We start from the raw sequence: 23003 nt of genomic DNA, 5'->3' as shown, positions 1-23003 counted from the left end.
TTCAACAAAATTCCTGTTATCTAATGGGGCTGGAGAGGTAGCTCAGTTAAGAGGACTTGCTGCTCTTTCAGAGTACCAGAATTTGGTTCCCAGAACACATGTGGGACTCACAACTGCCTGTACCTCTAGTTCCAGGGAATCTGATACCTTCTTCTGACTTTTACACACACACACACACACACACACACACACACTAAAATAAACTTTTAAAAATGTATATCCTGTCACAGTAGCACATATTTGTAATCCCAGCACTTGGGAGGTGAGTACAGGAGGATCAAGAGTTCATTGCCACTCTTAGCTACACAGCAAGTTGGCGGTTAGCCTAGGATATAGAGGACTTGCTCAAAAAAGAAAATTCCCTAATAGCATTATCCAGGAGGTACTGAAGAGCATGGTCACTGCCATTCCTACAAGGTTTCATAGCCAGCACCCAAATGTGATTTCCCTCTCTAGATGTAGAGGAAAGTAACCACGTGTATTTTTTATTTATTATTTATTATTTTTATTTTATGTGTATGAGTGTAATGCCTCCATGTAGGTAGGTGCACCTGTGTCGTGCAATGCCCATGGAGGTCAGAAGAGGGCGTCGGATCCCCTGGAACTAGAGTTACAGACAGCTGTCAGCTGCCATGTGGATGCTGGGAATCAAACCCAGGTCCTCTGCAAGAGCAACCAGTGCTCTTAACCACTGAGCCATCTCTCCAGCCCCCCAGGTGCATTTTTATTTTTATTTTTTTAATTTTATTATTTTTTTATTTTATGTGTATGTGTGTATTGCCTGCATGTAGGTAAGTGCACCCGTGTTGTGCAATGCCTCAGAGGTGAGAAGAGGCTGTCAGATCCCCTGGGACTGGAGTTACTGACAGTTGTTAGCTGCCATGTGGGTGCTGGGATTCGAACCTGGGTCTTCTGCAAGAACAACCAGTGTTCTTAACTGCTGAGCCATCTCTCCAGCACCCCCGCCATGTGCATTTTTTGAAAAAGTTAGGTTTATTTATAGTTTTGTGTGTAGAGGTCAGAGAACAACTTGCAGGAGTCAGTTCTCTCTTTCCACTATGTGAGTCTAGGGATCAATCTCAAATTGTTACCTTTGGCCACTGAGCTATCTGTTTGCATGCTGTGCGCATTTTAAATATGAAGAGGCTGTATAGGACAGGGGCTGTAAGCTAGGGCTTAAGACCAGTGGTTCTCAAGTAGAAACAACTTTGCCTCCCAGGGGACCGACAGAAATGTCTAGACACTCTAGGTTGAAAGGGGCATGTTACCGGTATCTGGTAGGTGGAAGCTAGGGATGCCGTGAAACATTTTACTGTGAGCATCATAGAATTATCTGCCTCAAATGCCAACTGTGGTGAGAAACTGCTCTCAGACTAGCCTGTCTGGGTTTCAACTCACAACCTCTAGAGCTATTGGCAAGTTACTTAACATCTTTGTGCTTACTGTCTTCATTAATAAAGTTGCAGTATCTCCCTCACTAATCTGTTTTGAGAAGAAAATTAATTCTACAAGAAAGGGGCTAAGGCAGGCTTGGTATCGCATGCCTACAATTCCAGCACTAAGGAGGTGCTAGAGGCAGGAGTATCAGGAGTTCAACATCAACCTCAGCTATATATTGAGTTCCAGGCCAACCTGGGCTACATAAAAATCTGTCTTAAAAAAATGAAAACAAGCCAGGCATGATGGTACACACCTTTAATCTCAATACTTGGGAGGCAGAGGCAGGCAGAGTTCTGTGAATTCAAGGCCAGCCTGGTCTCCATAGTGAGTTCCAGGACAGCTGGGGCTACAGGGAGACCCTGTCTCAAAAAGACCAAAAAGGAAAGGAAAACAAAAATGAGGGTCTGAGAGATATGGCTTAGAGGTTAAGAATGCTTACTGCTAAAATAACAACAACAATAATAATAGACACTGGAGAGATGGCTCACCAGTTAAGAATATTTGTTCCAGAGCACCCTGGTTTGGTTCCCAGGTTTGGTGGCTAACAATCATCTGTAACTCCAGTTCCAGAGAATTTAATGCCCTCTTCTGGCGTCTGCAGGCACTGCAGGACACAGATATACTGAAAACATGCAGGCAAAACACTCATACACATGAAATAATTTTTTTTTAAATATTATTTTTGGCCTTTTTCAGAAAGGATCTCCTTGTAGTCACAGCTGGCCTGGAACTCACTATGTAGATCAGGCTGGCCTTGATCTCACAGAGATCCACCCGCTTCTGCCTCCTGAGTGCTATGATTAAAGGCATGCACCACCATGCCTAGCTTAAAAATAATTTTTAAAGAAATAATTTTTTCTGTTCTTTCAAAATATCTGAATTCCATTGCCAGCACCCACATTGGGCAGCTCACAACTGCATGTAACTCCAACTCCAAGGGATTCAATGACCTCCTCTGGCCTCCAAGTGTATCCCTACATATACACATCCCCACAAACAGATAAAGAAAAAATTTAAAGGCAGTAGCAGGCAGATCTCTGTGAATTCAAGGCCAGTCTGGTCTACATAGTGAGTTCCAGGCCAGCTGGGGCTACAGAGGGACCTAAAAAATAAAATAATTTTTTTTTAAATAACAAAAATAAGTATTTTTAAAATATTTACTTTTAGCTGGGTGTAATCCCAGCACTCGGGAGGCAGAGGTAGGTGGATCTCTGTGAGATCGTGGTCAACCTGGTCTACATAGTGAGTTCCAGCTGGGGCTACAGGGAGTCCCTGTCTCAAAAAGACCAAAAAAAAAAAAAAAAAAAAAAAAAAAAGAGAGAGAAAGAAGAAAAGAAAGAAAAGAGCCAAGAACAACATCCAGAACAAAAGTCTCAACAAATATTTGCTTTTGTGTTCTAGGCACTGAAAAAGACTATGAAGCACATCCGAATTTTGGTAGATGTTCTTGCTTAGTGCCCTATTCTCCCAAACTTGAGAACCATGTATTAGTCTAACATCCCAAAGCGTTCTTTTAGAAAACACACAGGAAAGAGCATTATTGGCAATATAGTATGATCAAAAAGAACTGCAGAGGCTGGAGAAATAGCTCAGCGGTTAAGAGCACCACCCACATGGTGGCTAACAACAGTCCATAACTTCAATTCCAGGGATCTAACATTCTCTTCTGGCCTCCATAGGCATTGCATGACATGGGTACACTTATATACATGCAGGCAAAACATTCACACATATAAAATAAATAAAAATTATATTAAAAAGGGCTGGCGTCTGATCTCGCCTCTGCTAGCCATGTGACCTTAGATAGGTCAATTAATCTAAGCTGTAGTTTGCTCGTTGGAAACAAGGGCTAATAATGCATATCACAAAGTTGCTATGAAGATTAAATATGACAGGCACCAGGAAAGTTTGCTGCATGAAAGACTCCAGGAGATGCCCCTTTAAAGGCTAGTCACAGGAAAAGAACTACAAACACGGAAACAAGAGTCAGTAACTCTCCTCTTGCTTTCAAGCTACCCCCTTTGGAGAAGCCAACTCCCATTTCATCCCACTTTAGCCACGGCTCATGGAGGAGACACCACCCACACTTTGGCTGTTGGCTCTGTTCCCTGCCTTCCTGATCAACACAACCTAGGGAGAGATTCAACATTCTACAAGGCAGGATTTGGCCATGACTTTCTCACATCCTGCATCGAGGCTGCTGTCCACCTCCACCTCCATCAGAACTTTTATACCTAGCCTCCATATCCAAAGCATACTGAGCAGGTCTCTCCTCAAGGGAAGCCTCTCCACCTCCTCTGTTCTGTCCTCTGCTCAGCTGGTTGAATGGGTTGTCCCTTTTAGATTCCAGAGGGACAAGCAGAAAGCCCAGACAGGCCTCTGCTGGGCAGCCCTCTGTTTGCAGGGGAGCAAACAGCACTGCTGTTGTGTACTTCCAGCAGGCAGCTGTTTCTTCTGTGTAACAAAGAGCAGGTGACACTGGAGGTAAAGCAGTTCTGTGGTCACACCTTACCGACCAACCCCATCTTCTTCTTCTTAATGATTTAATTTTGTGGAAAAATAATAAAGGCTGTATTTGTGTATATGACCAGGAGGGTGAACATTTTAATCCTAGTTAGTTGTGACTGAAATTCAAATCCTAAGCAACCTTTCAAAAGTGCGGAGAAGGCTGGGGACGTAGCTCAGAGGTAGAGTGCCTGCCTGGCATACTCAAGGCCCTGGGTTTTGAGCCCCAATGCCTGGTGATGGGAGTGGGGGTAAAATGCCTTAAGACAGTATCTCCCATTCAGGTCCTGACTGCCATAGTTTAGCCCAAACCCAGGCCGACCATCAGGATCTCAGGGGTCCCTAGGGAAGAGCCCATCAGCTCTGAGATTTCTTTGGGCCATGTTCTCAGGACTGGCATTAGAAGAGGCATGAGGCAGAGCCACTTGGGATGCTTGCAACCTGAGGCGAGCTGCTTCGGTGTTGGAAAAGAGTGTGAGACAAAACGTGAGAGGAAAGCAAGACTGGTGGGGTACCTCCATCTAACTATACATAAAAAATAGCACGAGAATTTTATTCTAAGTACAAATAAAAATGTGAGGAAGATCTGTGGTCCTCTGGAAGGAATTTATGACTACCTACTGGACTCTGGTTTGCTGGTGCTTCAAGATTAGCTTAGCTAACATATAAACTTCAAGCATAAATTTTACTGTTCCCAAGTTCTTACTATATTATTTCCCTCTTAATCATAAACATATGCAAATAAGATGGACACAGAACTGGGTATGGTGGTATAGCCCTTTCTTTAATCCCAGCACTTGGAGAATAGGGTCAGCAGGATCAGTTCAAGGCCAGCCTGGACTATACAGCAAGTTCAAGGCTAACTTGGGCTACACAGTAAGTTCAAGGCCAATCTAGGCTACATGAAACTCCGTCTCAAAAACAATAAATAAATAAACAATAGGCATGAGGCTCTAAACTGGCTTCAATAGAGTACTGTTAAGAGTCTTGAACATTGAACATTCTCAAAAGTACTAAGAGCTTACCACTCACCAGGCCATATTTCAGGTGACTTTACTAACATAAAAGTGTTACATGGGTGCTGGGCTTGGTGGCGCATGCCTTTAATCCCAGCACTCGGGAGGCAGAGACCTTTGTGAGTTCAAGGTCAGCCTGGTCTACATAGTGAGTTCTAAGACAGATGGGGCTACAGGGAGATCCTATCTCAAAAAGACCAGAAAAAAAAAAATGCATTGGATGGACTGGAGAGATGGCTCAGTGGTTAAGAGCATGTGCTGTTCTCCCAGGGGACCCAGGTTCGGTTCCCAGCACCCACATGGTGGCTACATCTGTCCTTAACTCCAGTTCTAGGGAAGTCAATGCCTTCCTCTGGCTTCCACAGGCAGTAGGCACACAGGTGGTGCACTTACATACATCTAGTCAAAACATTCATACACATAAAATATAAATAAATAAATAAGTTTTAAGAAGTGTTACCTGTCCCACGGAGGATATAATTACTCTTCCAAGTACTGTGCAACACTGGGGGTGGTGGCACACACCTTTGATCCCAGTACTTGAGAGGCAGAAGCAGGAGGATCTCTATGAGATCAAGACCAGTGTGGTCTAATGATTGAGTCCAGCTTGAGCTACAGGGAGGCCCTGTCTCAAAAACAAACACTGTATTGTGCAATGGACTACTAGAGGGAAATACCACACTTCATAAAGAAGTGTGCAAACACGAGCATGCTGTCCTTTTCTTCCTCTTTGGAGCTTGGACCCAGCAACTTCTTTCAGCTTCTCCACAGCTTGCATGAACGAGACCAAGCATCTTTTATTACCAGGGTCAGAAGGAAACCCACACAGATCAAGGGAGAACATCTATTATTTTGTTTTGTTTTATTTGTTGACAGGGTCTCACTGTAGCCTGGACTGGCCTTGAACTCATGGTGATTCTCCTGCCTCCATCTCTCAATCCTCACCTGGGATTACAGGCATTTGCTACCACTCAGGGTGAGAAAATCCTTTTATCTCAGAAATTCCTACCATTGTATGTGTGTGAGTGTGTGTCTGTGTGTGGTGTGTACATGTATGAGTGCATACCCATGCAGGCCAGAGGTCAAGGTGGGCAAGCTCCAGGAACCCTCCTGTCTCTGCCTCCAGTGCTTGGATTACAGGTGCACACGGCCGCACTCACTTTTTTCTTTTTTCACACAAGTGCTAGGGATCTGAACTCAGGCCATCACATTTGCCCAGCATTTTATCTATCCACTGAAACATCTCCCTAGCTCCAGAAATTCCTAACTTTATTAAAAAGCATTAACAAATTTCTTTTTTTCACTCTTAAGAACCTAAAATAGCGGGGCTGGAGAAATGATTCAGCATTTAAGAGCTTGTACTGTTCTTTCAGAGGACCTGACTTTAGTTCCCAGCACTCACAACAAGCAGCTCACAATCACTTGTAACTCCAGCTCCAAGGGATCTGACACCCTCTTCTGGCCTCTGAGAGTACCCGCACCCACAAGCACAAACCCACACACAGACACATACACATAATTTAAAATGAAATAAATATTTTTTAAAAGGGTGTAAAATAATTTCCAAAGAGGTATCCTTGTTTTAAAAGCAAGATGTTATTTTAAAGCAACAAATCCAGTCACACATCATAGCTAATATGTGTAATTTTTAAAGTTTTTAATCTTTTTTTTTTTTCTGAGATAGGATCTTACTCTCTAGCCCAAGCTGGCTTCAAATTTGTGACAATCTTCCTGCCTCCACCACCCAGTTGTCGAGATTATAAGCATAAGGCAGCACACATGGCTTAATGTATTCATTTTGAGAATCAGATAAAGGCAATATGCTTAGGCTGGGGATGTTACTAGGTTCTGAAGTAGAAGCATGTTTCTAGGTTCAATTAAAAAAAAAAACATGATGCAATTCCAGATTTATCTTCTTCCCTTTAGATATCAGGTCACCATAGTAACATCATGTTTTACTACTAGGTATCTATGTAGCACCAGGGGAAGAGAACAAGTGATTACTTACTGGGTTATTTGGGGGTATAGAATGTGACTACTGGGAAAATTCAAGATTAAATACAGATTTCACTGGGGATCTGTTTCAGCCAGGCAAACTGACTCAATCTTCTAGCAGCATCAGCTGAACAAAATTCGTAGCCAAATAGACTGCTGACATCATTTGAGCTAACACAAGCAGGCAGGCAGCAGGGCTCAGTGGTTACGAACCAGCACTGTGAGTCTTGGGATTAAATTCTGGTTCCATTAGGTGCTAAGTAACCTCATGAAAGTTCCTGAAATCCTCTGCACCTCCATTTATCTCTAAACTGTGTTCTATGGTTAAACGATTCCTTATGCTTGGAATAATGGCTGGCACATAGCAAGAACTTCCTAAGGATTTGTCAAATAAATGAAATCAAATGAATGTGCTAGCTCTTCTCTTTGTGCTGGGAAGAAATACTCAAAGAAAACAAGGTGAGTTCAGGACAGATTGGAGCCTTTAACTTTGGTAGATTCCTTTAAGAACTTCCACAGGGCTTTCTGTAAGCTGTGGAATTTGAATTCTGTGGCAGTCTAGTGTCCAGGGCTGGGGGAATGAGCAGTGTTCCTGGCACCAGGAACCTCAGAAGGAAGATGAGAGCACAGCACAAAGGAACAGTATGATGCCCACTCAGGCTTCCTAAGCTACCGACAGTAACCTCTGGAACACCGACACAGACTAACAGCTGGAAGAGATGAGATGGGGTTTATTATAGTGACAGTGAAATCTAGCTGTTCTCAGCAGTGTTCCCCCTCCCTCTTTCCAGGATTCAAGGGTGGGAAGACCTTTTCATCAATGAGTTTACTGTTTTATTTTCAATTACTATATACAATTCCCAACTAATTTTTTCTCAACAGTTGCTTATGCTAGAGAAGTATTCATCTTACAGAATTACCTAGGTATCTTTTCTGGACCCATAACAAACCTAAAGCCCCTAATGAGCATCGAAGCCTTAACAAAAATCTCAAAATTGCCTGGAAAAAAAAAAGAGGAAAGGTATTATATCCTGAATCGAATTTCAGCTATGATGCCAAACATTCAGTCTTTCACATACCTTCATCGGGACTTGATTTCAGAGGGTCTTCTTGGTCAGGAACGACTCTCGGACAGGACTTTGGAGAATGCCAGAGACCACCAGGAAATCTTGGGAACACATTCATATCTGTCCTCTGCCTTCCCCCCGGCTCACAGCCTGCTTCCTGGTAGGGAGACAAGATGACGCCGTGCACGGTTGACTGTGAAACCATTCTCCCACCCCCAGCCCCACTCTCTTGGTGCCCCTCCCTTCTTCTTTCCAAGGCTCTGGAATGGGTCACATGGGAAATGGATCATGTGGCTCAAGGGGAAATGTGGCCATCTTCTCTCTCCCTTCCCCCACTTCTCTTTTCAGGAGCAAAGCAGCAGAAATCTCTGACCTGATTGGCTCTGATCAAAAAAATCTCCATATGAAAAGGACAAGACTCTATCACACAGACCTCTGCCTTCCTCACTTTTTTTTCTTTTCTTCATCAGGTAATTTTATTCTGAGCATTCAGAGCTGCTTCCTATGGGGAGTAAATGATGCCTTCTCTCCAACTCTTTTTCTTTTCTATTCTCAGAATCCCGACATGGCAAGGTGTTCCCTAACCTTTCTTAGAGCACATCTGAGGAGTGGGGTGTTCAGCACCACGGACAGCATTACATGCCCTTCAGCTCGGTTAAAGCCATTTTTCTATTTCAGGTAAATAAAAATATTTTAAAAGTATTCCTTTGTGTTTAAACATAAATCAGATCATATATTTGGGCTCTGACTTCCTCTACTATCAACCTACTCTACTAACCTTAGAAGCACAAATACTTTTTGTATTATTCTGACATTTGTTCCCACCCTTTAAATATGCTATATGGGGGTTTTCCCGGGGGAGAGGGGATTTCATGACATAGTTTACTATATGCTCCTACATCTCTGCTCATGGGAAAATTCATATCAACACACAGAAATTTTTGGGTGTACAGGCCTTCATGCCTTTAGCCCCATCTGCAGCAGGTTTCAGGCAGGGCTGAACTGGAGGAACGATAGAAGGCCGGCCGCAGCTATTTTGTGTGGGTCTCTCCCATTTTGCTGACGTTTGGGTTGCCATGGTGCTAGGTAACTGCTCAGGGGATAATTACTTTCAAAACCAGCCACCATGGGACCCTGCTGACTAAAGAAAGAAGGGAAAGGACTGGATTGCTGAGGAAGGCTTTCAATTAGCATTTGCAAAAGCAAATTTACCTTGTGGACTTCTTCCTAACTGGAATGTTGCTAACCCTACATATTAACAGGATTCTAGGAACTCATTTATGGTAAGAAAGTGACTCTTCCCATCCTCCCTCCACTGCTCTCCTTAAAAATCTCTTTATTGAACTAAAGGAAAATGCTATGTATGATAATTGAGGACTGCCTTCACAGAGTGGTAGGAAGAACACAAGAAAGGTATTTTTCCTCAAGATGAAACATCTGCCTTTTGGGAAGCCAACAGCCTTCACAGTAACTCCCAACAGCCTTCAGAGAGATATATGTAAGAAAAACTCCTGAATATTGACAGGAGAACCAGCTTGCAAACGCTTTGCAATGTTACAGGAGAAATACAAAATACATTTGAATGTAGGCCACAAATTTTTTAGTATTAATTTAAATAATAATTGGACAGCATTTGAAGTACCCCCAAATCGGGAATTTAAACTAGCTATACTCTGGCTGGCAAGATGGCTCCTGAGTTCCATCTTGGTGACCCACATGGAGAAGCAACTCCTTAAAGTTGTCCTCTAACCTAAACACAGAGAGAGAGAGAGGAGAGAGAGAGAGAGAGAGAGAGAGAGAGAGAGAGAGAGAGAGAAGATAAAGGGGCTGGAGAGATGGTTCAGTGGTTAAGAGAACTGGCTGCTCTTGAAGAGGATCCAAGTTCAGTTCCCAGCACCCATATGGCAGCTCACAACCACCTGTAACTCCAGTTCCAGGGGATATAATGCCATCTTCTGGCCTCTGCAGGCACTAGGCATGCATGTGGTGTACATACACACATGTAGGTATTCATACATTTAAAAGAGAGGTGGCAGGGCAGAGCTGGAGTCTAATTCTTTGAAACTGAAGCTCCTTCTTCGTTCAATATTCTTAGCCTAAGATGTATTTTCTACTTGTGCATATGGTGTGTGTGTGTGTGTGTGTGTATTGTACATATATGTGCATTTGTGTGGAGGCCAGGGGTGGAAGTGGATTTTGGGTGTCCTCAATCACTCTGCACTTTATTTTTTGAGACAGGGTCTGTCTGACTCTCTCTTCTCTCCTCTCCCGATCTTCTCTCTCTCTCTCTCTATCTCTCTCTCTCTCTCTCTCTCTCTCTCTCGATCTCTCTCTCTCACTGAACCTGCAGCTCACTGATTTGGCGAGGCTGGCCAGACAGCCACTCCAGTGACCCACCAATATCTGCTTCAGCACTGGGTTACGGATGTGCACTGCTGGGCCCAGCTTTTGACATGGGTGCTAGAGATCGCAACTCACGTAATCCATCTTGTAAGCCCAGTATTAACTACTTTTTTATATTTAGGGTTAGGTTAGTTCCTTTTTTGAAAATATGAGACTCAGAATACCCTCATTATATAGCCCAGGCTAGCCTTCAAATCATGATCCTTCTGCCTCTGCCTCTCCAGTGCTAGGATTACAAGTGTTAAGCCCCCATAACAGGCCAGAAATTCAACTATTAATTTAACATTTTCCACCTTTAGAAAATTATCACATAAGCTGGATATGTACTACTTACTTGTTCGTTTATTTTTGCTCAGTCTGTCCTCAAACTCAAAGATTCTTCTGCCTCAGCCTCTTAAGTGAGTGGGATTAGTCATGTGCCACTGAGCTAGCCTAATAACCATTCGTAATTCCTGTTCCAGGGGATCCAACATCCTCTTCTGGCCTCCATAGGCATTGCATGCACTTATATTTATACAAGCAAAACACTCATACACAAGAATGTTTTTAAAACAGAAAGGGAAGGAGGAAAAGGAGAAAGGGAGGAAAAGAAATGAATAAACTACCCTATTGAAAGTGGATTAGACATTTGTTGTTTTTTCCGTTTTTCTGCCCCTTGGCACCCGAGAGGTTGACATTAAAGACGTCCACAAACACAAGTTCTTTGATAGTCTTCTCTTCAAATGGTGACACCTAATCACCTCCTTGAATGTAGGCTGGACCCTTACTTGTTCCTAAGAAACAGAATGTACCAGAAGGGACTATAAGCAACCTGTGAGGTAAGAGTCTAAGGAGACTTTCTGGCTCTCTTCCTCTTGAATTCCTACTGGAGTAAGCTATCATGCTACAGAGCTTTGTGGTCTTCTGAAGAGTCCTACTGGAGAAAACAGGCTTCTCCCCAAGCAGCCAGCTGTGTAAGTGAGCTACCTTGGAACCTGAAGATTCTGTAGCCCCCCAGTGAAAACAGTCCTAGCCTACAACTCAGCTACAGCTTTGAGATTCTCAGAGCCATCCTGCATAAGCTGCTCCCAAGTTCTTGGCCCAAAGAAACCATGAGAGAACTTTCATTGTCTTGAAGTACTAAATTGTGGGGTTACTTTGTTGTACAATAACAGATGACTAATATGCAGTGAAAAGTCTAGACAAAAGACCCAAGTTCTGTGAGGTACTCAAGCCACAGTGAGCTGAATGTGTTTTGCTACACATGTGTGATGTGAAGGTATGTGGTTTCATTAGGACAAAAGCAGCAAAGCGAGACTCACTCACTAGGCATGTAATATTGCTGCCTAGGGAAAAACAGAAAGCCACACACACACAAGAGGATAGGGATTCATTATAAGACTCAGAGGAACCGCAGGGACCTTAAGAACAAGAAGTATCAAGTGAAGCTGGGTGTGGTGGCACATGCCTTTAATCCCAGCACTGAGCGCATGTGGGGGGGGGGTGTTAATCTTTGTGAGTTCAAGGCCAGCCTGGTCTACATAGCAAGTTCCAGGCCAGCTGGGACTACAGGGAGGCCCTATCTCAAAAAATAAAAATAAAAACAACAACAACAAAAGAAGCATCAAGTGGGATATGATGGCACCTTCCTGTCATTCTAGCACTCAGGAGGCTGAGGCAAGAAGATTGCCATAAGTTCTAAGATCAGCCTGGGCTACAAAGTAAGATCCTATCTCAGTTAATAAATAATAATTGTTAAAAATTAAAAATACAGGGGGCTGGAGAGATGGCTCAGCAGCTGAGAGCACTGACTGCTCTTGCAGAGGACCCAGGTTCGATTCCCAGAACCCACATGGTGGCTATGAACCGTCCTTAACTCCAGTTCCAGAAGAATCAGAAGTCCTCTTCTGACCACCGAGGCATTGCACGACATGGGTGCACTCACATACATGCAGGCAATACGTGTACTCATACACATAAAATAAAAATAATAAAATATTAAAAAAAAAAAAAAAAGTTCCAGGACAGCTTGGGCTACAAGGATACCTTGTCTCAAAAAGACAAAAAAAAATTTTTTATTTAGTTGCTGGGAGTGGTGGCACACACCTGTAGTCCCAGCACCTTGTAGTCCGTGCTCTTAACTGCTGAGCCATCTCTCCAGCCCCCGCACTGTTTCTTTAAAAACATCTTGTGGGCCAGGTGTGGTCGTGCACGTCTTTAGTCCCAGCACTCAGAAGGCAGAGGCAGGCAGACCTCTGTGAGTTTGAGGTGAGCCTGGTCTCCATAGTGAATCCAGGCCAGCTGTGGCTACAGGGGGACCTTATCTCAAAAAGACCAAAAAAAAAAAAAAAAAAATCTTGTGGGGGCAGTGCCGGAGGATGGCTCTCAGTGGTTAAGAGCATTGGCTACTCTTGCAGAGGACCTGAGTTCAGTTCCCAGCCCCCACATGGTGGCTAACAACTGTCTGTAACTCCAGTTCCAGGGGGATCCGATGCCCTCTTCTGGCTTTTGCAGGCATTACATGCATGTGTGCACTTACATACACATAGGCAAAACACTCACACATAAAATAAAACACAAATAAATAAAAACATCTTGTATATGTTGGTTCTTTTATCCTAAATTAAAACTTGGGTGATGCCATTACTTATGGGGCTGGAGAGATGGCTCAGCAGTTAAGAACACTTTCTGTTCTTGCAGAAGACCTGGGTTTGAATCCCAGCACCCACATGGCAGCTAACTGTCTGTAACTCCAGTTCCAGGGGATCCAACAGCCTCTTCTGTCTTCCATGGCATTGCATGACACAGGTGCACTTACCTACATGCAGGCAATACACACATACACATAAAATAAAAATAAAATATTAAAAAAACACATTACTAATTAGAATATTCAGCCCTGTATAATCTTTTTATGGTAGGGGGATGGGAAGGGTCTCATGTGGCCTTGAGGGCTCACTATGCAGCCTGAGATTACCAGCATGCATCATCAATACTGGGCATTGAACCCAAGGCTTCATGCATTCCAGCCCAGCATATAACCAATTGAGTATATATATCCCTGGCCCCTCTTGTAACTCTGAACCTGCTTCTCTCTTCACCCCAAGTCTCCTATCTTTCTACTTGCTTCTGCAGAGTCTGTTCTTCACCCACTTCATAGTTCCAATGACTGGGCTTCCATAGAGTATCCTAACACCTATGGTATTTGACCATTTTACCATCATTCTTGCTAGAAATTAGACAAAACAACTGTCTTTTCCCTGTACCCATTTAAAAAAAAATATTTTATTATTTTATGTTCATGTATATGAGTGCACCCATGTCGTGCAATGCTGTGGAGGTCAGAAGAGGGTTTCGGAGTTAAGGACGGTTTGTAGCCACCATGTGGGTGCTGGGGATAGAACCCAGGTCCTCTGCAAGAGCAGTCAGTGCTCTTAACCCCTGAGCCATCTCTCCATCCCCTCCCTGTACCCATTTTAGCAACCTCCAATCCTAGCAACCCCTGAAATTCTTTCTCCTTTGTTCTTCAAGGCAAAGAACAGAACATTCTGAATGTTGACCTGAGAACTTCCTGATGCTTCCTGATGTCTCCATGATGACACTCCTCCATTCAGTACTCTGGAGGCTGCAACCCCAATAATGGTAGATACATCTTATCATCATCACACTTCATAGCACCAGACCCCAAATACTTACTGTAGAGGAAAAAAATTACAAAGAAAAGTAATGTGTCCAAGGAAGCTAGTCTAAGTAGAATTCTATTTCTGGGGCTGGAGAGATGGCTCAGCAGTTAAGAGTACTAGCTGCTCTTGCAGAGGACCCAGGTTCCATTCCCAGCACCCACATGGCAGCCCACAACTGTATCTCCAGTTCCAGGGAATTTAATACCCTCTTCTGAACTCCTTGGGTACTGTACAACACTGGTGCACTTACACACACGCAAGCAATATACTCATGCACATAAAATAAATACGTATTCCTACATTTATTTATTTAATAAAACATTTTAAAATATCTTATTTTAATTTTTTTTTAATTTATTTTTTGTCTTTTTGAAGCAGGGTCTCCCTGTAGCCCCAGCTGTCCTGGAACTCACTATGTAGACCGGCCTGGCCTTGAACTCACAGAGATCCGCCTGCCTCTGCCTCCCGAGTGCTGGGACTACAGGCGTGCGCCACCACACCCGGCGAAAAATATTTTATTTTTTATTTTACGTGTGTGAATGTATTGTCTGCATGTGTGTAAGTGCACCTGTGTGGTGCAATGCCCATGGAGGTCAGAAGAGGGCGCTGGATCCCCTGGAACTGGAGTTACAGATGGTTGTTAGCAGGCCTGTGGGTGCTGGGAACTGAACCCAAGTCCTCTGCAGGAGCTGCCAATGCTCTGAACTACTAAGCCATCTCTCCAGCCCCATAAAACTTTGTTTTAAATAGAAAGAATTCTAATATTCCTCCTGAAGAAGCAGGCAGAAAGATGACTAGAAACCCTATGTGGAGGATCAGAACACCTCCCCACCAAACTGATATAATATGAAACTTTTGAACAAAGTCCAATAGACATTTAACATATACAAAGCAAAAAATATATGATTACCAGTTTTTTATTGGGTGGGAGCTGAGGGTTTGGTTTTTCCACTGGAGACTGAACTTGGGGTCTTATAAATACTAAGCATGTGCTCTAACACTAGGACTATAACCGCAGACCTCCTAACTACACTTTTTTTTTTTTTTTCCAGTTGGGCCTAAGCATTTTGATTTGCCCCCTGTGCAAAAGCACCAGTGGTCTTCAGCAGTTGAACAAGCTGCCACATGCCTCCAGCATTACTTCTCTTTGGGTCTCTAACTCATAAAAATCACCTGACAGCAACAAGATGGCTCAGTGGGCAAAGCATATGCCTGATAACCTGAGTTCGATCCCTGGAACCCACATAAAGGTCTTGAACCTATTCCACAAAGTTGTCCTCTGACCTCCACATCCATTCCCCGGCATGCATGTACCTACACACATATCATACACACATACACAATAAATTTATCAATTTAAAAAAAGAATCACCTGAGACAGAGCCCAAGCTCTCCAGCATGCCTGTCTCATGATGACTATCTTTCACATGTGTGCTTGCTTTCCTAAAAAAGGTACCCAATTAAAGACAGTTTCTACCATGAAGCAAAATATTCTTGGCTAGTATATGGTGAGTTCCAGACCTGCTGGGATTACAAGGTGACCCTGTCTCAAAAAGACCAGTGGGGGGGGGGGGCTGAGAAAATGTATGTGAAGGCAGGAAGACCAGACGGTCAAAGTCATCCTCAGCTACACAGCAAGTTTGACGCTAGCCTGAGATATATGAAACCTCATATTTAAAAAACAAAACAAATCAAAAAACATAAATTGAGATCTCTCCCAGACATTCTTCCTCTCCTTTTCCAAGTGATTCTGTATACATTGAAAGACTACAAAGATAAGCTTGAGCCTCACTTTTCTGGTCTGTCAAATGAGAAAACCAGTGTGTGTCAGATCAGCTCAATCACTGATAGGCTTTGTTGAAAAGCTTCATTATCAATGCCTACTAAAAAAGCATTCCCACCTGCCCTCCCAGGAGAGGACCACCCATGCACACACTTTGCTGAGGCCTTCAAGTCCTCCCCAGTCAATAGAGCACAGCAGGTTGTAAAACTTCATCCTGCCCCACCAGGTGGCAAAGAAACCAAGACACTATCACCTGTGTTGCCTGAGCTAGATCAAAGGGCCAGCTTGCTAGGTTCAAAGTCTTCCCTCACTATGGCAAAGCTTGTATGCTCCAGGCATCTACAGTGATGACAACATTGTTTCCAAGCCAACATATCACAGCTGCTTCCTTCCACAATAGACCTCACAGTGCCCAGCTCTGCTCATCTCAAGCTCTAGCCTTATATTCCTCCAGAAAAATTTCAAATATATAACCACCAGATCGGGAGATCTAATTTCTTTTCACTTTCTAGAGGGAGCTCCTGAAATAGTGGATCTGAAGTGGGCTAGAAAGATAGCTCAGCATTTAAGACTGGCTATTCTTACAGAAGACCCAGGTTTGAATCTCAGCACCTGCATGGCAGCTAACAACTTCTGTGTCTCCAATTCCAGGGGATCTGACGTCCTCTTCTGACCTCCATGGGCACTGCACGACATGGGTGAACTAACTTACATGCAGGCAATACACTCATACACACACATACACACACACACACACACACACAAATGCGATTTTATTTTAAAAAGAGTGGATCTTAACCTTAATTATCAAACAACTTAAAATACTGTGGTAAGGGGGCGCTGGGGAGATGGCTCAGTGGTTAAGAGCACTGACTGCTCTTGCAGAGGACCCGAGTTCAATTTCCAGCACACACACGGTGGCTACGAACCATCCTTAACTCCAGTTCCAGGGGATCCAACGCCCTCTTCTGACTTCCACAGGCATTACACGACATTGGTGCACCTACCTACACCCAGGTATTACACTCATACACATAAAATAAAAATAATATTTAAAAAAATACTGATGAGGGCCAAGGATCGAAGCACATGCCTGCAATCTCAGCACTAGGGAGGCAGAGACAGGCAGATCTCTGGGAAATTGAGGCCAGCCAGATCTACATAGCAAGTTTCAGGCCCTGTTTCCAATACACACACACACACACACACACACACACACACACACTCACACTTTAAATAAATTGATGTCCAAGCTCCCAGATATTCTGATTTAATTGATCTGGGGTAAAACCTGGGAGTCAGCCTCTTTTAAAGCTCCCAGGTAATTCTAATACACAAGCAAGGTAGGGAAACTGTCTTAAAAGTCTTCCTAAACCAGGCATGGTGGCATACACCTTTAATCCCAGCAATCCCAAGAAACTGAAGAAGGTGAATCTCTGTGAGATCAAGGCCAGCCTGGTCTACACAATGAGTACCAGGCCAGCTGGGGCTATAGGGAGACCCTATCTGAAAAACAAACAAACAAACAAACAAACAAACAAAAACAAACAAACCTAGAATAACAAAAAAGGCTTTAAAAATTTTTTTTTAATTTAATGTGTGTTATGTGTGTATTGTCTACACATAGGTAAGTGCACCCGTGTCATGCAATGCCCGTGGAGGACAAAAGAGGCTGTTGGATCCCCTGGAACTGGAGTTACAGTTGTTAGCTGCCATGTGGATGCTGGGATTCGAACTGGGGTCTTCTGCAAGAACAGTCAATGTTCTTAACCACTGAGCCATCTCTCCAGCTCCCCCAAAAAGGTCCTAAATATGGATAACCCTATGTCCCATGCAGCACCCACAATTCAGTAGGTGGGTATCTTGCAAAAATTGTGCTCAGGAAAGAAACTCTTCTTTATTGATCATTTACTACATACCAAGTTCTATGTTGCTAACTCACACTCTCTCCACAGTACCTCATCTTGTCACTACAATAATCCCATAAGTATCCTTACCCTTATTTTTTTAATATTTTATTATTTTTATTTTATGTGTATGAGAGTTTTACCTACATGTATGTAAGTGTACCAAATGTGGCAATGCCCATGGTGATCAGAAGAGGGCATCAGATCCCCTGGAACTGGAGTTACAGAAGGTTGTTAGCTGCCATGTGGGTGCTGGGAATTGAACCTAGTCCTCTGCAAGAGTAGCCAGTGCTCTTAACCGCTGAGCCATCTCTTCAGTCCCCTTATCCTTTTTGTTTTGCTTTTTATTTTGTTGTTGTTGTTGCTTTGGGACAGGGTCTCACTAAGTAGTTCTGGCCAGCCTGGAAATTGCTATGTAGACCAGGCTGGCCTCACGTGCTGGGAATAAAGGCAAACACCATTACATATGGCCCCTATGGCTTTTTAAACACACACACACACACACACACACACACACAAAAAAAAAAAAAAAACAAAAAACAAACACCACAAAACTGTTACCCTTATTTTGTAAATAGGGAAACTGAGCTTCTAAAAGGTCATATAGCATGACGGATAGATCCAAAAGTCAAACCCCAAGTTTTAGATTCCAATTCTATTTTTATTTATTTACCTATTCATTTATTTATTTATTTTTGGTCTTTTTGAGACAGGGTCTCCCTGCAGCTCCAGTTCACCTGGAACTCACTAAGTAGACCAGGCTGGTCTTGAACTCACAGAGATCTGCCTGCCTCTGCTTCCTGAGTGCTGGGATTAAAGGCATATGCCACCATGCCCAGCAAGATTCCCAATTCTAAACACTTGCTATGACATTACACTTAGATGCTGTGATCCCAACCCTAAAACAAAATACCTAGGCTTCAGTCCAGAAATCCTATTCTATTGTATCTATAAGTTTTTCCTGCACGGTTTTCCTATGAATTTAACCCATATGGCCCACATGCCAAGAGATGGCTTTCAATAAAGTGCTCTAGGGAGAACTTCTGGGTAGGGGATTATCACGTCTGCCCCTTCCTTCCCTCATTCCTACCTCCCTCCCTCCACCTCTCAGGCTGCTTTCTAGGCTGGCCTCAACTTCCTCGGCTCAAGCAGCCCTCCAGCTTCAGCCTCCTGAGTAGCTGGGACACTATACCTGGTTTCCAAGTACTTCCCTCTATATATTAATAAACTAGATCCATCTCCACCACTACCAGCTTTAATCCTATGGCTTTCTATTTTTAGTTTTCTTACAGATGAAGGAAGCTACATTGCTGAGCCTAGTAAAATTATGCATTTCATTAGTCTTTTTTTTTTTTTTTTGATCTTTTTGAGACAGGGTCTCCCTGTAGCCCCAGCTGTCCTGGTCACTATGTAGACCAGGCTGGCCTTGAACTCACAGAGATCCGCCTGCTTCTGCTTCAAATGCTGGGATTAAAGGCGTGCGACACCACCCCCGGCCCCATTAGTATTTTTAAAAATATTTTTATTTTATATGTCTAAGTGTATTGTCTGCATGCATGTAAGGCACCAATGTCACGCAATGTCCACTGAGGTCAGAAGAGGGTGTCAGATCCCCTGAAACCGGTGATTACAGACAATTGTTAGCTGCCATGTGGATGCTGGGAACCAAACCCAGGTGCTCGGTAAGAGCAGCCAGTGCTCTTAACTGCTGATTCATCTCTTCAGCCCCTTATCAGTCTTTTTTCTATTTTTTAAATTTTATTTTATGTGTATGAATGTATTGCCTGCATGTAAATGAGTGCACCTGTGTTGTGCAATGCCGCGGAGGTCAGAAGAGGGCTTCGGATTTTCCTGGAACTGGAGTTAAGGACGGTTCGCAGCCACCAAGTGGGTGCTGGGAATCGAACCCAGGCCCCCCACCCCCACCCCGCGCAACACTCTTTTTATGTTGTACTCTATAGAGGAGAAGGAACAAAATACAGTCAGAACTGGGTACAGTAGCACACACCTGTAATCTCAGCTACGCTGAAGGTTGAAGAAAGAGGACTACTTGAGCCAAGAATTTGGGCCCATTTAAACACCTGGGCAACACAGAGAGCTATTTTTCAAACGCATTCGGGGGGCGTGGGGGGGGGTAAACTCCATAACCATGGTTTTCACATCGTAAGATTCAGCCAAAATCCTGCATCTATACTTACTGCTTTTCTTATCGTTACTCCCTAAATAATACAGTACAAGAACTATTTGCAATGTTTACATATTACAAGTAATCTAGAGATCGTTTAAAGTTTACAGTAAGATGAACATAGGTTATATGTAGATAGTACACCCTAAATTATAGAAGGGACTTGAGCATCATGGACTTGAGTATTCCTGAAAACAATCCTAGGAATACCAAGGAATGACTGAATACAGGCTATGCTATATACAGCACTGCTCTCCATATCAAGGGGGCCTCTAGGATTTACAGAACCAGGAGGCTGTAGACTAGAAATACCTACTTCCGTGATGATTCAGTAACACAACGAATAACTTGTTGGCTAAATTTCACTGATTCTATGAAATCCACATTTCATTCTAGCTGAAGGGTGAAGTTGGGAGATGGATTTCATTGGAAGGACGCTTCAGGTGTTGGGTAGTACCTTTAAGAGTCGCAGAACAAAATCCAGTGCTTGTGCAGGTGTTCCATGTGCCCTGGGAGAGAAAAGAGGCCAGGTCAGTCAAGTCCCTGCACACTTCCAACATTCTTGACTCCGGTTTATCACAACTCTTTTACCCAGTATCCATGTCAGCTCTTGCTCGTGACACCCTTTGTCTAGCGCCTTTGTTCCACCCACTCAAGGACATTTCAATTTCACTCTTGCACCTTGTAGATGACATGTAACACACTGCCTTCTTGTTTATAAATATGCATAGGTATTTTAAGGAGAGCGACCTCCATTGCCTACAGTTCTTTCTAGCCTCGTTTAAGTATGCGATATGGTTGTTGCCTTCATTTACCTCTTCTATCTTTAAATGTTCCCAGAGTTCATGACCAATAAACGGACAGAAGCGGGGACGATTATACACAATAAAGTGAAATCTAGAACGAACGCCCCCCCGCAAAGAACGAGTTGCTATGGGTTTGAATCCACCGTATCAATTTAATAACCATTTCCCAAGCGCCAAACTTGGCAACTTGTGACCAAGCAGGAAGTTTTGAACTGTCTGCGCGCCAAAAAGTCCCACGCATGCGCACAGACCACAGGCGGGGAGGTCACGTCCAGGCCGTGGAGATCTCGCGATGTTCGGGGAAATGTCGTGGCTGAGAATGTTTTATGTGGCGTTTGTGGACCGCCCACCCTCCACTGTTTTTTTCTTTTCTTTTCCTCCCGTAGCCGGGCCTCGTTCAGCCCCGACCGTGCCATTGTGTGGAGGATTCTGATCCCCATGGTCGCGTAGCTGGCACAAAGTAAATACCAAAAGCCAAACGGGGTGAAGTCACGGCGCATGCGCGGCGCTTGTTTACCGCGGCCGCGCGCAGACCGCTTCCCGCCGCCCCGCGCCTGCACGTGCGCCAATGACGTGGAGACCGCGTCTGCCTGTAGAACCGGGAGCCGCCGGGGAGCACGGCGCAGTTCCAGTGTTGTCTTGAAAGCGAGGAGAGTTGTGGCTAAAACAACGCCCAGATCGTGCCGAGTCAGAACTGCCACGGGGGCCGGGGATAAAGAGCAGGAATAACCCATACAGTAACTAAGTAAACAGCACCCAAAAACGAAACGCGCGGCAGCGCTGAGGTACCTAAAGAATGGACTTTATGCTATGGTAAAGATGCAAATAAGCCTAAACCTAAGGCCACTGTGTTCGAGCAAACTTCGAGCAATTTCTGCATGATTTAAGACCCATGCTTGAAGTAAAATCAAAGAGGCAGCCATGCAAATTTTGAAACTAAAAAGAGCTGACTCTAGAAGTAGCCAAAAAAAAGCTCAAGCCGACAAGCCAGTTTTTAAGTTTGTCTCTTCAAAGTTAGTTTCAGTTGGCCTAGAAGACAATGTTTATAAAATAAGATCTGATAAGCACATCATTTTAGATTATTTTAGCTGTGACTATCCGTTTACAAACAGGCAGGCAAACTGATTTTTTTTTTTTTTTTCTTTTTGGAGCGAAAAGCTTAAGTTTTATGGAAGAGTTGTAATACATTCGAGTATGCTCAAACCGTTAATAACTGTAATAACTGGTAGGTCAGTTAAACTTGGATATTTATCTTGGATTTTTTAAATAGATGTTTTAGCAGTTTAAACTTTCTAAATGATGAATTGAAGACTTAATTTGTAACAAGACATTGTCTACTAGAAAAAAGTTTTTTCAGTACAACGAAGGACTAAGTTTTTAAGGCTTTACATGTTTTTAACTGTCAGTCACAAAAGAAGCCATCATCTCTAAAGCTAACCTCCGGGTTTTCTTTTTATGTTCAAAATGATAGTTAAAATTTCATAAATTAAGTACTTTGAATACTTCTAACAAAAATTGTGCCAGCTGGGTGTGGTGATGCATGTCAAATAAAAGGGGGTTGGGACTTGGGTTGTAGCTCAGCTGTTAGACTGCTAAGCATTCACAAAAGCCACAGGTTTCATCCAGAACTGGATAAAGTTGGGTGTGGTGGCACGTGCCTATAATCCCAGTAATGGAGGAAAGGATCTGAACTCCAAGGTCATCCCCTGTTATGTCTTATTGAGTTCCAGGCCAGCCTGGGCTTCATGAAACCCTGTCTTTTAAAAAATAAACAGGCTGTAAAGATGGTTCTGCCGTCAAGAGCACTCACTGGCTGCTCTACTAGAACCCTAACCCACATGGAGACTCACAGCTATCTTTAACTCCAGTTCCAGTGGACGCATGGGTGGACGTACACATACACATAAAACAATCATACACATAAAGATAAATCAAAAAAGTATATATATATATTTATTATTATTATTTTTTGGTCTTTTTGAGACAGGGTCACCTGTAGCCCTAGCTGGCCTGGATTCACTATGGAGACCAGGGTGGCCTCAAACTCACAGTCCTACTGAGCACACCCCCTATATCTAAACCCTACTGAGCACATCCTCATCTTATTGATGCCATGGCCCATATATCCTCTATGCCCAAGCCTAGTTTTGGAGGTAGATCTAAGCTAGGTTTGTATCTGTGTCTCTCTGTGTGTGTGTGTGTGTGTGTGTAGATGTGTAAGCATGTGTGTGCAT

The 23003-nt window shown here is 43.5% G+C and overlaps 1 protein-coding gene and 1 long non-coding RNA gene across 4 annotated transcripts in view; one reads left to right on the top strand and one right to left on the bottom strand.

Moving 5' to 3' along the window:
• Gpr19 (G protein-coupled receptor 19) overlaps nucleotides 1–20920 on the bottom strand; it is a 37796-nt gene extending 16876 nt beyond the window's left edge. The window contains exons 1-3 of one of the 3 annotated variants that reach the window (XM_029565716.1): nucleotides 20779–20920; nucleotides 20421–20472; nucleotides 8036–8180 (exon numbers count right to left, since the gene is read on the bottom strand). The gene's annotated coding sequence lies outside the window, so the exon portion shown is untranslated. Of the gene's footprint in view, nucleotides 1–8035; nucleotides 8267–20279; nucleotides 20302–20420; nucleotides 20473–20778 lie in introns of those variants that run through there. The other 2 variants (XM_029565719.1, XM_008837523.1) reach the window with 2 other exon arrangements.
• Nucleotides 8566–15326, top strand: LOC103737683. Its single transcript, XR_607414.1, has 3 exons — nucleotides 8566–8701; nucleotides 13937–14047; nucleotides 15141–15326. It is a non-coding gene; the product is annotated as an uncharacterized LOC103737683 (long non-coding RNA).
• Nucleotides 20921–23003: the final 2083 nt, after the last annotated feature.

This window comes from Nannospalax galili, unplaced genomic scaffold (assembly GCF_000622305.1).
Source record: "Nannospalax galili isolate Female #2095 unplaced genomic scaffold, S.galili_v1.0 scaffold210, whole genome shotgun sequence".
Taxonomy (NCBI): domain Eukaryota; kingdom Metazoa; phylum Chordata; class Mammalia; order Rodentia; family Spalacidae; genus Nannospalax; species Nannospalax galili.
The sequence above is the reverse complement of the archived record's forward strand: the minus strand, read 5'-3'. Positions and strand labels throughout refer to the sequence as shown.